Source organism: Ursus americanus, chromosome 13 (assembly GCF_024610735.1).
Source record: "Ursus americanus isolate L20-20 chromosome 13, mUrsAme1.1.p, whole genome shotgun sequence".
NCBI classification, from domain to species: Eukaryota; Metazoa; Chordata; class Mammalia; order Carnivora; family Ursidae; genus Ursus; species Ursus americanus.
In genome coordinates this window covers 1,407,772-1,422,759 of record NC_142139.1, presented here as the reverse complement: position 1 = coordinate 1,422,759, position 14,988 = coordinate 1,407,772, and the positions used below count along the sequence as shown (strand labels likewise).

At 38.3% G+C, this 14,988-nt stretch overlaps 1 protein-coding gene across 1 annotated transcript in view; it reads left to right on the top strand.

Moving 5' to 3' along the window:
• Positions 1–14,988, top strand: part of CXXC4 (CXXC finger protein 4) — a 385,276-nt gene that overhangs the window by 19,012 nt on the left and 351,276 nt on the right. The gene's annotated exons all lie outside the window — the stretch shown is intronic.

Below are 14,988 nucleotides of genomic sequence, written 5' to 3'. Positions count from 1 at the left end.
GAGTAAAATGGGGTGTGGGTTGATTAACTTGATGAAGATCACACAGCCAGTAGTTTTGAAGCTGGGATCCCAAACCAAGTGGTGTGGATCCAGAATTAGTTCTTAACCACAACGATGAGTCATTTTTCTATAATAATTGCTGAAACTTGTCTATTTACCATCAACAACATAAAACTGTATACCACCATCATTGTTACTGGTAGAGCGGTCCGTGCTCTACCTGGTATCCACGTGATGCCTTGAAATGGAGGTGCCAAGAAAAACATTCTTTTAAGCATCTGGGAAACCCACATAGGATTGCATGGCCGTTCACAACGTTGACTAGACCCCTAGATCTGAAGAAGTGACTCTGTGCCTAAGGAAATTTGCATAAATTGTGCTAAGGAGGCCCGAGGAGCCACAGCACCTGCAGAGGGGTCCAGGGCTGGATTGAGCTGCATGACTTCAGGCAGGTTGTCTAACTTCTCTAAACCTTAGACTCTTCTTTTAAAAAAATAATTTTGATTGTTCAGATTGCCAGAGGCCATATTAGAGATTGGAAACTGCCATGGTATGCTGTATGAACAGAAGTCCTGCTAGAGTTTTAGAAGACAAAGGTAATGGTAGAACTAAGTCATCACTTTGTACGTAAGAGTTTAAGCAAATAGAGCAGAGAGCACCTGTACTGTAGAGGTATTACTGTTTTTACATTGTAAGTAGACATACAGGGTGTAGCAAACATATCCCTGTGTGTCTCCTTCACTCACACACACGCAATATCTCTGACACCAGATGTGTGATTCCCCCCCCCCCCCAACCAATTCTGTGATTCCACCCAGGCGTTACACAATTCAGCTGACCTCTCTAGCCGGAGCGAGTAACAGGCACCACAAGTTTAGGGCTTAGTCCCAGAAGACTGTCCCCACTTCAGATGCCAATCACAAGTTTTCGGTTGTCTTTGGTACTTTTGACCAAATGGCTGGAACCTTTCCTGGGGTTCTATAATTTATTAGAATGGTTCACCGAACTCAGGGAAACATTTACTTATGCTTACCAGTTTATTATATAAAGGATACAGATGAGCAGCCAGATGAAGAGATGCTCAGGGGGAGGTTTGGACAGGTTCTGAGCACGGGAGCTTCTGTCCCCATGGCGTTAAGGTGTGTCAAGCTGGTATGTGGACGTGTTCACCAACTCAGAGGCTCTCTAAACCTCCCACTTCCGGGATTTTTTTATGGAGGTTTCATCATGTAGGTATGATAGATTATTAACTCAATCTCCAGCCTTTCTCCCCTATCCAAATGATGAAGAGGAGGCTGCAAGTTCTAAATTTTTAATCATGACTTGGTTTTTCTGGGGACCAGTCCCTATCCTGAAGCTTTCTAGATGTTCGCCATGTCTAGACCCAAGAGAACAAGAGACGTTTCTATCACTCAGTAAATCCCAGCGCATTTAGAAGCACTGTCAGGAACTGGGGTCAAAAGCCAAATACTAGCGGAAAAAAAAGATATTCTTAGTGCTATTATCACATAGGAAATGACAAGGATTTTAGGAGTTCTGTGCTAGGAACTGGCAGGCAGAAACCAATATTTTCATTTCTATTTCACACTTACCTAGAGGTTGTCACCTTTGGGTATATCAAATGGGAACAGTTCATTAGTGGTAGATGTAATGTTCCTTATCAAGAACTGCATTAGATTTTTAAAGTGCAGAGTTTAAAAGTATAACTTGTGACAAAGATTAATAGTTGCCTCCTCTGATAAACATTTTCGTCTCTCACCTTAGTAACAAACCCAGACACACTGCTGCATGGAAACCAAAAACAAATTTCTATTTCTTTTCTTCCTTTGCAACTAGGTATGGCCATATGTTTAAGTTGAGGCAAATAGGGTATACGTAGAAATATTGTGTTAAAATTATGGCAAGGCTGTTTAAAGGAAGGCAACTCAGTGGAGAGGAATCCTTTTCGCCCTGTTGCATTTGCTCTGTTGCTTTCAGTGTGAAGATGATAATTGGAATTCCAGCATGAGCTCCATGGATGATGGGGTGACCTTAAAAATGGGAGGTATGATTCAGGAGCAGAAATATAGGGGCCTGCATTCTTGATGACATCACGGCTTGCCTGTATCAGTCATGGACTGCTAATTTCTAGACTTCTTTTATGGTAATATTAAAAGAAAAAAAATCTAAAGAAACTTAAACCACTGGTATTTTTTTTTTTTTATCTCTGCTACCAAACTAAACTTGTGCACAATAATACTAATCTTTAATTAAACTGGTCATTTGTAGAGTTCTTTACATTGGTATGTGAAAATAGATTGCTGTAGTTTTGGCTGAATGTAAGATCTGATTATCCTGAAGTAGCAAGAAAAATCTCAACGTTATTAATTCCGTTATATGCTGCATGTTGAAGTTAAAAAGACATTTTAAGCACTAAAATGACTAAATTCAACACACGGAAATAGTTAAAATATAGAACCAGAACTGAGGACGTATATTCTACCGTTTATAACACCAGTACTTTGGTTTCAGTAAAATAGTATCATCTATCACATTTACTTGATAATTTGAATGTATCCATGGTTTTGACTGCATCTAATGCATACATTTATTTTATTTATTTCCAAACTTAAGTTTATGTAATACTAAACAAACAAACAAAAAACCCCAGAGGTTCCACAATGACTGTTTTCTTTTAAAAGGTGGAAATAAATTACTCTTTTGAAAAATAACACTTCTGAGTATAGCAAGAGTTGGATACCAGCTATAAATTAGTCTGAACACAATAGGTACAAAGAATACATCCAGAATTCAGCTTCAAGACTTTTTTACTGAGTTCTGTAGTTATCTAAACCTCTGTACATCTCTTCTTGCCACAAATTTATAGTTTTTGTCTGATTCACTAAGAAATCTGTATTATCGCTTTAGTTTAAGAAAAACTAATTTTTGGTTACCTGAGAAACATTTCCTTTAGAGTACTAATAACTTCTGAAATCGTCCCCTTTATCATTTGTCCCTTTCCAGCTAAATCTGGGCTCTTCCAGTCTATGTTGGCCTCAATTCCAGAGCCTTTTTCTGGTAAGAAACAAAAACTCATCTTGATTAGTCACATGCATGGGTATTATATTATTATTATCACTGCTAGTATTACATTAGCAAACACAACCACGTTAAAATAACTAGAATTCAGAGTCCATGGGGCGGGGGGAAGGGCTGCTTGTTCCATTAAAGCAAGAGGTAGCAGGAATGCAGGAAACATGCTGACTCTCGGGCAAAGCTTGACAATCTTTCTAGCTTTTCTAGGAGGAATAATATAAAACAGAACAGAGGAACATTGGCTTTGTAGACAGCCCATGTTGGAAACTTCGCTGTGCTACCTAATACTATAGGCCTGTTGGCAAATAGTTGGCCTTGTTTGAGTCTTGGATTACTTGTGTGTAAAACTGGGATAACACTTACCTTGGAGGATTGTTAGTATTTGGTGCATAGCAGCTATTCAATTCACGGTAGCTGTTACTGTTACCAGTCTAGATTGTGACTTTTTAATGTTGTGATAAAGACATGCAATGAGGGCCTATAAGTCTCAAAAGGTGTCAGAAACCAAAAGCTAAGAAATGGAGGCAAAGTTATCACCACAGGTGCTAAGGTCTGTGTGTTTATGTCCCCTCAAAATTTAAAATTTCAATAGGTTGAAATCCTAATGCCTAAAAGGATGGTATTAGGAGGTGGGCCCTTCGGCAGGTGATTAAGTCATGAAGATGGAGACTGCATGAGTGGGATTAATTGTTGAAATATAATGTTAGTTTCAGATGTACAACATAGCGATTTGACAATTCTATACGTTACTCAATGCTCCCATGATAAGTATGGTTACCATTTATCACCACACAATGTTATTAGAATACTGACTATATTCCCTGTGCAGGGCTTTTCATCTCCGTGACTAATTTATTTTATAAATGGAAGTTTATACCTCTTAATCCCTTCACTTATTTGTATGTCTTCTCTGGGAAAATGTCTATTCAGTCCTTAGACCATTTCTAATGTGGGTTTATTTTGTTATTGAGTTGTATGAGATCCTTACATATTTTCAATACTATTTCCTTATCTGATATATAGTGCACGATATTTTCTTCCATTATGTAGGTTTTCTTTACATTTTGTTGTTAGTTTTCTTGCACAAGCTTTTTATGTTGACGTAATACCACGTGTTTATTTTTCCTTTGTCGCCTGTCCTTTGGGGTCATATCCAGTATATCACTGTCAAGACCCGTGTCAGAAAGCTTTTGGGGTCACGTAAAAAATCTTTGTCAAGACTGACATCTTATGAAAGAGACTAAACAGAGTTCCCTGGCCTCTTCCAGCATGTGAGGACACAGCAAAAAGCTGGTTGTCTACGAACCAAGAAGCAGGCCAGACGTTAGATCAGTGGGCAACTTCGTCGTGGACTTCCCAGCCTCTGGACCAGTGAGATACACATTATGTTGTTTATAAGCTCCCAGTCTATAGCATTTTGTTTTAGCAGCCCAGACAACAAGGAAACAACTTAACATCCTCATCAAGCTCCTGCTCCCTGGTTTTGAGGGAGAACTGCTGCTCCTTCTCTTCCCTTTACAATATAGGCCAGGACAGTGCATTCACGAAAGGGGCTGCTTGTAACACAGCATTATGGTAGGAAAATGTGCTACTAACTTTCCGTTATATATTATAATCTGGGGTGGTGTTAAAAATATTTAATAACCAAATAGGGGCACCTATGTCCCACATTCCAACCGATAGCCCATATCAGCCCACATTTGTAGCTATGAACAGTCACAGTGGACTCAGACTATACCAATGTGTACTTCCAACTAACTATGCAGATGTTTTTATATATCAGGATGTGTATGAATAAGAAGGAAAGTGATTCTGAAGGACTTCGCTACTCAATGGGAGCTGCTTGGAGAAATATATTCTGTAAATGCATACACTTTTGCTTAGTTTTTATATCCAAATATTGCTTTCCCTTTCCCTATCAGTAGGGAAAAACACCCAGTTTCTTAACAAATGGAATAATAAGTGAAGTTTTTATCCTGTACCTCAAAGAGTAGCAACATAGTAATTGGAGGTTTCTCTGCATATACACCAAATATGTTTAAATATATGTGGCAACAGGGGTGCCTAGGTGGTTCAGTTGGTTAAATGTCTGCCTTCAGCTCAGGTCATGATCCAGGAGTCTGGGGATCGAGCCCCACATCAAGCTCCCAGTTCAGAGGGGAGCCTGCTTCTCCCTCTGCCCCTCACCCCTTTCGTGCTCTCATTCTCTCTCTCTCAAATAAATAAATAAATAAAATCTTTAAAGAAAAGATTCATGGCAACTTTTACTTTGGTAAATATTTAATTAAAAAATCACAGGTGGACAAAAATATCCAATATTTCAATTTATTTTCAAGATCAGTAGTAGTTTAAGTAAATGTGAACTGGGCAGCTTTTTAAAATATTAAGGTACGGACTCATATCTAAAGATAAACAGTGTCCAACTATTCCCTGGGTACATGTTTAATACCTTGTATATACCTTTGATTTAAACCTCTATTATGTGTGGCTCTGTGATTTTGTGGCTGAGGTGAGAACATGTGTATGGAAGAGAAATCTGTTGGCTTGTTGAGAATCCGTGAGACCATGCGTTTCTTGGTCTGTGTTGGGTATTAATCTGTAAGAGCTGCCTATTCCAGGGTTTCTCTGGACGCACGCAGTTGTCATTTCTGTCTTGCAGGTCTGACGAGGTTGGGAAGGTCTGAGTCTTAGGACGCACTTTCTTTTCTTTGTGATGCTTTCAGGAAACGTGTTAAGTTGGCCTGGGAAGTTTCTAAGAGTCCTCTCATCCTCATGTAGAAGAGAGATTTTTAACATACTGCCAGCGCTGGAAGGGCGAGAAGTGCAGAAAGGTAAAGCCTGTTTCCTGAGCAGCAGTGTACTCATGCCATTTCTGGAGACAAATCAGTTTTATCCAAATCCCTTGGCTGGTACGAATCTCAGGGAATTTGCTCGCTGTTGGCGCTATGTTCCTTGGTGTACGTGTCTTCATTGAAAATACAAAGGATGCTGGAAGCCAAGGGGCTTCAGACCGCAAAAGAACAACCCCAACCTCGACAGAGAATGGCATTTTAGGAAGAGTCAGTGTTCGTAGTGTTGCTGTCTTTCCATTTCGTGTATATTAGAAATGGCTTAAGAGTATTCAAAGCCTTTGGGTTCACTGTACATCGACTGGATCATTGTAGTAGAGGTCTTGGTAGGCTAATTCTCAACCTGAATCCCAGGGTTCAGCTAGAGCCGTTTTTTCTCTGCCAGCGCAGTGAATTAATCACGCTCTAACTGGCAGAATGCAGTTCAGGGTCAATTGTCAGTACAAACTCTATTACCGTGTCTATCAAGGGTCATATTAACTGCCTATTTGTATATGTAGTAAATATTCTCCAGGGGCAGCACTAACTGGTATAAACTGAAATGAACTTGTGCCAAGACAGTAGGTACTCACACTGCACACGCCCTGGACATTTTCTGTTGCTTCTCACGTGGTGTGAGTTCTGGCAGGAGCCAAACTCCAGGATGGAGACTGGTTCTTTGGCCCGCCAGCTACGTTGGGCAGCTTCGCAGGACATGTGAGGCCATTCCAACTGGCAAACAGCCCCTTCCTTTTTCAATAGAGCCATTGGCACCTTCCTTAGGGGAGAAACAGAAATGGTAAAGCGCTCATCTTCGTTGTGTACTGAGGCTGTCAAGCTGGTATCTTCCTAAGTTCAGCCTCAGACCTTTTTATCTGAAAGTATCAACAACATAATTGCAGAAAAAGTCTAAAGCTTTCTCTTCCTCTTCTCCCCCTCCCCCCTCCGGAGGTTACAGAGGGCAGAATTAAACAGTACCCTGAAGACTCCTAGGTTCCCAGAGCAGAACCACCATGACTTGGCGTGTACATTGCTGGAACATCTTGTAAGCAGGTACAATGCCAAATGAACACATGTGAACAAGAATACTCAGCAAGGAGGAAATGTTGATTTCATCAGTGAGCATCAAACCTAGCTAGAAGTAGGAAAGAATTGTTCCATCTGCTCCATGGATGGAGCCATCCAGGCTGCAAGACAGTAGATCACTGCTGGTGTAGAAGTCAGGGGGAAAAAGAAAAAAATGTGCACCTGGCCCTTCAGCGAAGTCTGGTATGTAAGCATTTTCCAGCTTATAAGCATGTGTTTCCAGCCCACCCTCATAGAGCAGGGAAACGTCGTAAATCAAATTTGTATGCTTTGCTACTCATCAGACATTGATTATTATTCTCCTGGGCAAGTAGGGAGAGTGGCTAATTGTTTGGCTCCCTTTTGCATATGTAAGTATATTATCCATGAAGACTGCATAGTTTATTTGATAGTTCATAAATTTGCAGATATTATCGGGGGAAAAGGAAGTTCAGCGTGTGCCAAGAGCAGACAACTTGGTTTGTTTACCCCTATATGGTATTCTAGCATTGTCTCTGCAGAGTGTTTTTCTTTTTTCTTTTTTTAAAATACAGCATTATTGAGGTATAAGTTACATACATGAAACTGCATAATATCAAGTATACAATTGGTAAGTTTGTATATATGTAAATATCCATGAGACTCTCAGTAAGGTTAAGATGATTAACATATTTGTCACCACAAGAGTTTTCTTGTGTTCCTTTGTAATTCCTTCCCTCTTGGCCCTCCCCACCCCTTCCCTCTTTCTGAGGCAACCCCGATCTGCTTTTTGTTACTATAGATTACTGTGTACTTTCTGGGACTTGATATAAATAGAATCTACACTGTAGACTCTTTTTGTTTAATTTCTTTCGCTCATTATACTTATTTTGGGATTATCATTATGTCAATAGGCCACTCTTTTGTATCGCACAGTGTTATTCTATGATGTGGACATAGATCATGTGTTTATCCATTCATATGTCAATGGTATTTGGAATGTTCACAGGTTTTTGGCTATCGCATATAAAGCTGTATGAGCATTGGTATACAAGTCTTTCTGCGGACACATGCTTGTATTTCTCTTGGGTAAATATCGAGGAGTGGAATGGCTGAATCCTACAGTAGGTGTATGTTAATTTAAGAAATTTCCACATTGTTTTCTAAAGTGGCTAAACCATTTTACCTTTCCACCAGCAGTATATAAGAGTTCCCGTTCTTCCACGTTACGACACATTTGCTGTGCTTTAGATTTTGTTCCAGTAGACGTACAGTGGTATCTCACTGTGGTTTTACTCTGTCTTTTCTTATTGACTAATGGTGTTGAAAATCTTTTCATCTATTTGCAATCTGCATGACTTCTTTGAGGCAAGGGCCTATACAAATTTTTTGCCTATTAAAGTTTTTTTTTAATTCTTACTGAGTTTTAAGAGTTCTTTACATATTCTTTAAACAAATCTTTCATCACATATATAATTTGAAACTATTGTTTCTCCAGTCTGTGACTTGCCTTTTTACTCTCTTACTAGTGTTTTTAAAAGAGCAGATTTTTAATTTCCTTGAAGTCCAATTCACTGATTTGTTCTTTTGTTCTTTTGTGGACCTTGCTTTTTGTACGGTGTTTAAGAAGTCTTTTTTTTTTTTCTTTTTTTGGCTGGGTATTTTATTGGTAGTACATGACAAGACGTCTTTGCCTAATCTAAGGTCATGGAGATTTTCTTCTATGTTTCCTCTTTCTCTTTCTTTTCATTCTTTGGTGCCAGGAGCAGAAGTTGTAGAGCTGGTTACTGGATGTCAGGAGACTCTGGTTTTCTGCCTTGAACAGCTCTGTGCCATCTGACTACTTGCCATTTGGATTTGAAGCATTAGAAAGAGGGTGGGAGCAAGAGCCTTGAAAACTTGCTATGAAACCTCACATTCAAACGAAAAAAAGCCAGTAATTACTTTTAGAGAACTTGTCGAGAAGGTTTCAGAGGTACGGAGTAGGTTTTTCCAAGAAAAAGCAAAAGCCATTTTTTTTTACAGTATTTTAAAATGTTAATCAGTGACATTTATTATTTGGTGGGAAATGGGAAGAACTTTCTTGACACTAAAAATTTTTTAAATTGAAATAAAATTGACATATAATGTTCATTTCAGGTATACAACATGATTCAATATTTGCATATATTGTGAAATGATCACCACAATATGTCTAGTTAACCTCCATCACTATGCATTGTTACGAAAATTTTTTTCTTGTGATGAGGACTGCTAGGGTTTACTCTTAGTAACTTTCAAATGTGTAATACAGTATTATTAACTGTAGTCACCCTGTTGTACATTATAACCCCATGACTTAATTATGTTATAACTAGAATTTTGTACCTTTCGACCTACTTCACTCATTTCTTCCCCAACCCCTCTGGCAACTACCAGTTTGTTCTCTGTTCCAATGAGCTTGGTTTTTGTTGTTGTTTTTAAATTCCATATATAAGTGAGATCATATGGTATTTGTCTTTGTCTGACTTATTTCAGTGAGCATAATGCTCTCAAGATGCAAGATTTTGTTGTAAGTGGCAAGATTGTATTATTTTTTATGGCTGAATAGTATTCCATTGTGTGTGTGTGTGTGTGTGTGTGTGTGTGTGTGTGTGTGTGTGTACACAGTGTCATCTTTATCCATTTATCCATTGATGAACACTTAGGTTATTTTTATATCTTGGCTATTGAAAATAATGCAGTAAACATGGGGGTACATATGTTTTTCAAATTAGTGTATTGGTTTTCTTTGGATAAAAACCCAGAAGTGGAATTGTTGGATCATATGGTAGTTCTATTTTTAATTTTTTGAGGAAACTTCATTCTATTTTTCATCCTAGCTCCACCAATTTACATTTCTAACAACAAGGCACAAGGGTTTCCTTCTCCACATTCTCATTAATACTTCTTATTTCTTATCTTTTTAATAATAGCCATTCCAACAGATGTGAGGTGATAGCATGCGGTGGTTCTGTTTTGCACGTCCCTAATGATGAGTGATGTTGAGCATCTTTTCATGCGTGTGTTGGCCAGCTGGATGTCTTCGTTGCAAAAATGTCTATTCAGAGCCTCTGATCCATGTTTTAATCAGATTGCTCTTGTTCTGCTATTGAGTTGTATGAGATCTTCATATATATATTGGCTATTAACCCTAATCAGATGTATGATTTGCAAATATTTTGTCCTATTCAATAAGTTGCCTTTTCATTTCGTTGATGGGTTCCTTGGCTGTGCAGGAACATTTTTGTGTAGTCCCAGTTGTTTTTGTTTTATTTTGTTTTGTTTTGCTTCTGGAGTCAGACCAAAAACTTATTGCCAAGACTGATGTCATGCTTTCTTTTAAGAGTCTTATGGTTTCAGGTCTTATCTTCAAGTCTTTAATCCATTTTGAGTTGATTTTTTGTGTGTGGTATAAGCTAGTGGTTAGTTTCATTCTTTTCCACGTGGCTGTGCAGTTTCCCAACACAATTTATTGAAGACACTGACTTTCCCTATTGTATATTCTTGGCTCCTTAGTCATAATTTAATTGACCATGCATGTGTGGGTTTATTTCTGGGATCTCTATTTTGTTTTGTCAATCTATGTGTCTGTTTTTATGAAAATACTATACTGTTTTGGTTACAGTAGCTTTACAATACAGTTTGAAATCAGGGAGTGTAAGGTTCTTTTTTCTCAAGATTGCTTTGGATATTTGGGGTCTTTTGTTGTTCCATACAAATCTTAGAATCACTTGTTCTATTTCTGTGTAAAATGCCATTGGAATTTCGATAGGGATTGCACTGATTGTAGATTGCTTTGGGTAGTATGGCATTTTAACAATATTTATTCTTTCAATCCATGAGCATGAAATGTCTTTCCTTTTTTGTGTGTGTCTTGGGGACTTTAATCTTGAAGTGTAATTAAAATATTCTTTCTTTCAGTTAGTGCTCTTTTCCTTAATTTGGATTGAATATCTCTGGAATGTGAGCTTTGCCAATGGCTCAAAATAAACAATCATAATAGGTGCAAGATGAGCAGTTCTGAGGACTTAAAGTGATAACAATGCAATCTTCAATGTTCCATTGAAAAAAATATTTCCCATGAGTTACAGTTCTGATATGAGCTTTATTTGCTGAAATTGCTTTAATTCAAGGCAGACTCTATATGATGTTTTCCTAAATATCCTATTATTTTAAGCCACCTAATATAGACATGAAATCCCTCCTTGAAACCACCTACTTTAAAGCAAACCTCATACCTGTAAGAACAAAATTATTTGAAAAGTTTCCATTTAGTTAATTCTTAAAAAGAACAGATAATCTAAGAGAGTTGCTTAGTTAATGCCATCTGGCTATTTTACTGGATATCTATTCTGATGTTATTACCGATATTGCTCACAACTTTTGGAACTTCTGAGCTCATGTTGTGGAAAACATGCACGTTTAACATTCTTAAGTTTTGATTTAAATTGTATATTCTGCACTGAGGAAGAAAGTCTATCACTAAAGCTGGTTAAAATAGTTTAAATGCAGTTAGAACTAAATCGTTTTGCGTTGACAGTATAAGAGCTGGCTGAAGGGTTTGGAAATGCTCACATAAGAGAGGAGAGGGGCTTGAATTTCTTGCCATGGGCCACCACTAGAGCAACTGTTAACAATTTAAACAAGGATTATTTTTAAAAGCAAAACTGTGCAAGTAGGGTTTCTTTCCTCCAGGCGGGCAAAGGACAGGGCTGGGCTTATACATTTTTAGCAGCCGACATGTTAATGAGACCATTTCCATTGAAATGAGCTAAATACTATCACCATTTGTGGACTTCCAACTGATTTCTGAAACATTTGTTGGACTTCAAAAAGTGCTTCCAGAATCAATTAAATACAATTTTTAGATTCAACATGCATATACCCATGAATAGTCAACATTTATATTTACCTGACTTGGCTTATATTGTGTCACATTTTCTTTAAAATATTGGTTTTTGATAGTTAAATAATAATAGAAATGAATTCTAGTAAAATTTATAATTTTATAATTTTATAATCTAATTCAGCCAGCTTTTCAAAATTTTAATTTTCCTATTTTGGGAGTAAGTAACCAAAACATCCACTGACCAAAAAGCCACTCATTAGTTTTCTAGGTAGGATAACTAGAAAGTAACTGCATTATACAGCAGTAGGAAGAAATGGAGCTCTTCTCTCGTCTCCGAACCTAAAATAACATTATTATTGGAATGGAATGATAACTTTGGAGAACAATAGTGAATTTGCCAAAGCACTGATCTAGTTTGACTTTGGTTATGGTAGCTCTTTTTTCCCCCAAATTTTATGTTGGTTATCTTACTGAGCTCTCACAACAGATATTACTATGCACAAGAAAGAATTAGAAACACAGAAACATTAAGTATTTCACACAAGGTGACATTGCCAGTTAGCAGAGAAACCAGGATAAAATGACTGTTTTTCTCTACTAGCTTTTCCTCTACAAGTTACTGCCACTTTTTTAGAAAAAGCACCTCTTTCTTTTAATGGGGTATCAGACTGTAGCTAATTCTGCTTCTGTCAATATCCATCAATAGGTAAAAGTAAAAAATGAATGCTAATGAACTTGGTGGCAGAAGAATGAAAACATTGAGTTAAGTTCCCCATGCCAAGCAGACACTTCGTATTCAGTTTGCAGAAAACAAGACTGTTCTGCATTCCCAGGTTTAGGTTTGAACTTTGACACTGCAGTGAGGAGTGTGCCTCTCCCTAAAGCTTCTTTTAAGGGGTCTTTCCAAGGGATTCCACTGAGAGGAGGCCTATCTGTGCCCACTCTACTATTATAGAATGATCATATTCCATGGTCTGTTTCTGAGCCAAGGTGTGTCTTGGAGTGCTCTATCCCTTTTGTAAGTGGGAAACTCATGTCCTAATTTAAAAAAAAAATAGAAGTACATGCCTGTGACATGTGGAGGCTGGCAGGGTCAGGAGCTGAGGGGAAAGACAGTTGATGCCTGCTGAAATGGAGAGTATGTCTGTGCTGGAGCAGACTGTGCCACGTAACTTCCATGAGGTTCCTAAGAAAAATAAGAGGTAACAGAAAGATGCTCATTGCTCCTCAGAAAAAGCGTAGGGCCCTTTACTTACTCTCATGAGCCCTGGGACTACAAATAAGATGTTAATCTAACCTGGAAATTTCCTTACTCGTGATAAAACTTTTAAAAGGAGTATCATTTCCCTTTGCACAAAATGCCTTTGTTCTGCTTTTCAGTATGTTTCAGATGACAAAAGAAACAGACCCTGATTTGCGCTTGCAGCACATTTTAGTGACTGCTGACTTATTAGGTCATTGTTGTGATGACATAACAACTTGCCTTGAAAATGGGACAGCTGACTGGGTGTTCTGATTTTCTCCAGTGTGTTCTCACATTTTAGGGGAAAAAAATATTTCTGACAACTATCTGATGACTCTTACACTTGGTTCAAGGCTTTAGTGGATATTTGTTGTTTTGAACTTTCTCTCTCACTCTCTTTTTTTTTTTTTTAGTAGCAGCACCTTAATTTCACTGTGGAGTTTTATCTTCTCCCCACGTGTGTGTTGCTAGTAAAAATGTATGCCAATACCCCTTCATCTAGCTAAGTAGTCATCATGTGACTCAAGCCAAGCCAATGTGACTCTCCCCTGGGACTTTGAATCAGGACAGAATGACACAGGATGAAAAATAAGCTCTGTATAGATTTGTTCCAGTGGTGGCGTCATGATAATAGAGTGAGGACTTCTTGCTACCAGACTCCAGAGCTCCCCTGTTTTCTGTCTTTTTGCAAGTCTCATTTCTCCGTGGTTAGTCAAGACTGTGACTTACCCCAAATACTTTTCATCTCTTTTCTGCATAAGGGTTCACACTGGAGGAGCTCTTAAGTAAACTTTGGAGATGTGAGGGAGAGATTTCTGAAAGAAGTAGTGTATAAGTTGAGTTTTGAAGGACCAGGATACCTTATCCAGGTGAAGAAAGGCGGGATTTGTTAAAGGTATAGAGGGAACAGTATGTGAAAAGGATGGGAGACATGACAGAGCAAATGGCATATTTAGGAAAATGCATTTTTGTGTGTGTGACTTAGGAGAGGTGTTGAGAATGGGGACATAGTCAAGAGTGAAATCATTGAGGGAATTTTTGTTGTGTTCAGGGATTTATATTTTATCCTGAAAATACAGGAAAGCATTGGAGGGTTCTCAGGGCAATGCTGTGAGCACTATTGCTTTTAAATCTCATGCTGGAAGCAGCGTAGGAATTGGAGTTGGGGGGGGGCAAGACTACATGTGGGAAGCTAATATTGTAGTCTTGTTGAAAGATGATAGTGACCTTGGACATGGGAGGGGGTGGTGGGGAATAGGGAGAGGCAGAGCAATTTGGAAGCACAAGAAAGTAGAATTGACAAAATTTAATAAAGGATTTTATGAAGAGCATAGTGAGAGAAAAGAGGAGTTATTGTTAATCCCTGGATTTCTACCTTGGGCGGTGAAGTTCCTGGAGGTATCCTTAGCTGAAAATAAAGACAAGCAGGAAGATCAGGTTTGTGGGAAAAGATTCATTTCATTTGGACACAACAAATTTGATGGTCTTATGTGATATTTGAGTGGAGATGTCCAAGAAGCTGTAAATGTGGATCTAAACTCAGGAGGGAGATATGAAGTGGGGTTAGATATATCTAGATAGAAATAGTCTTCTCGTGGGTCACTGTTTCCCCGACTTCCTTCTACGTGAGTGAGTGTTCTGAGTAAGCGATTCCTAAGTTCTAAGTAAGGAATTCCTGCTCCAGGAATTCCTTACCTCTCATACTACAGATACTCCCTGGACAATATTATCCGTGCTTATGGCTCCCACTGCCACATGCAAATTGATTAAAAACAAGACAAAACTCTGAAATTTACTTTCCTATTTTTTTCTGACATTTCTATCCAACTATATTCTAAACATTTCCATCTGGTTGTCCATATTGGTGCCTTCACTCTTAAGAATTTCAAAATTGAACTCATTATCTTTTCCTGAATACCTACCCTGAA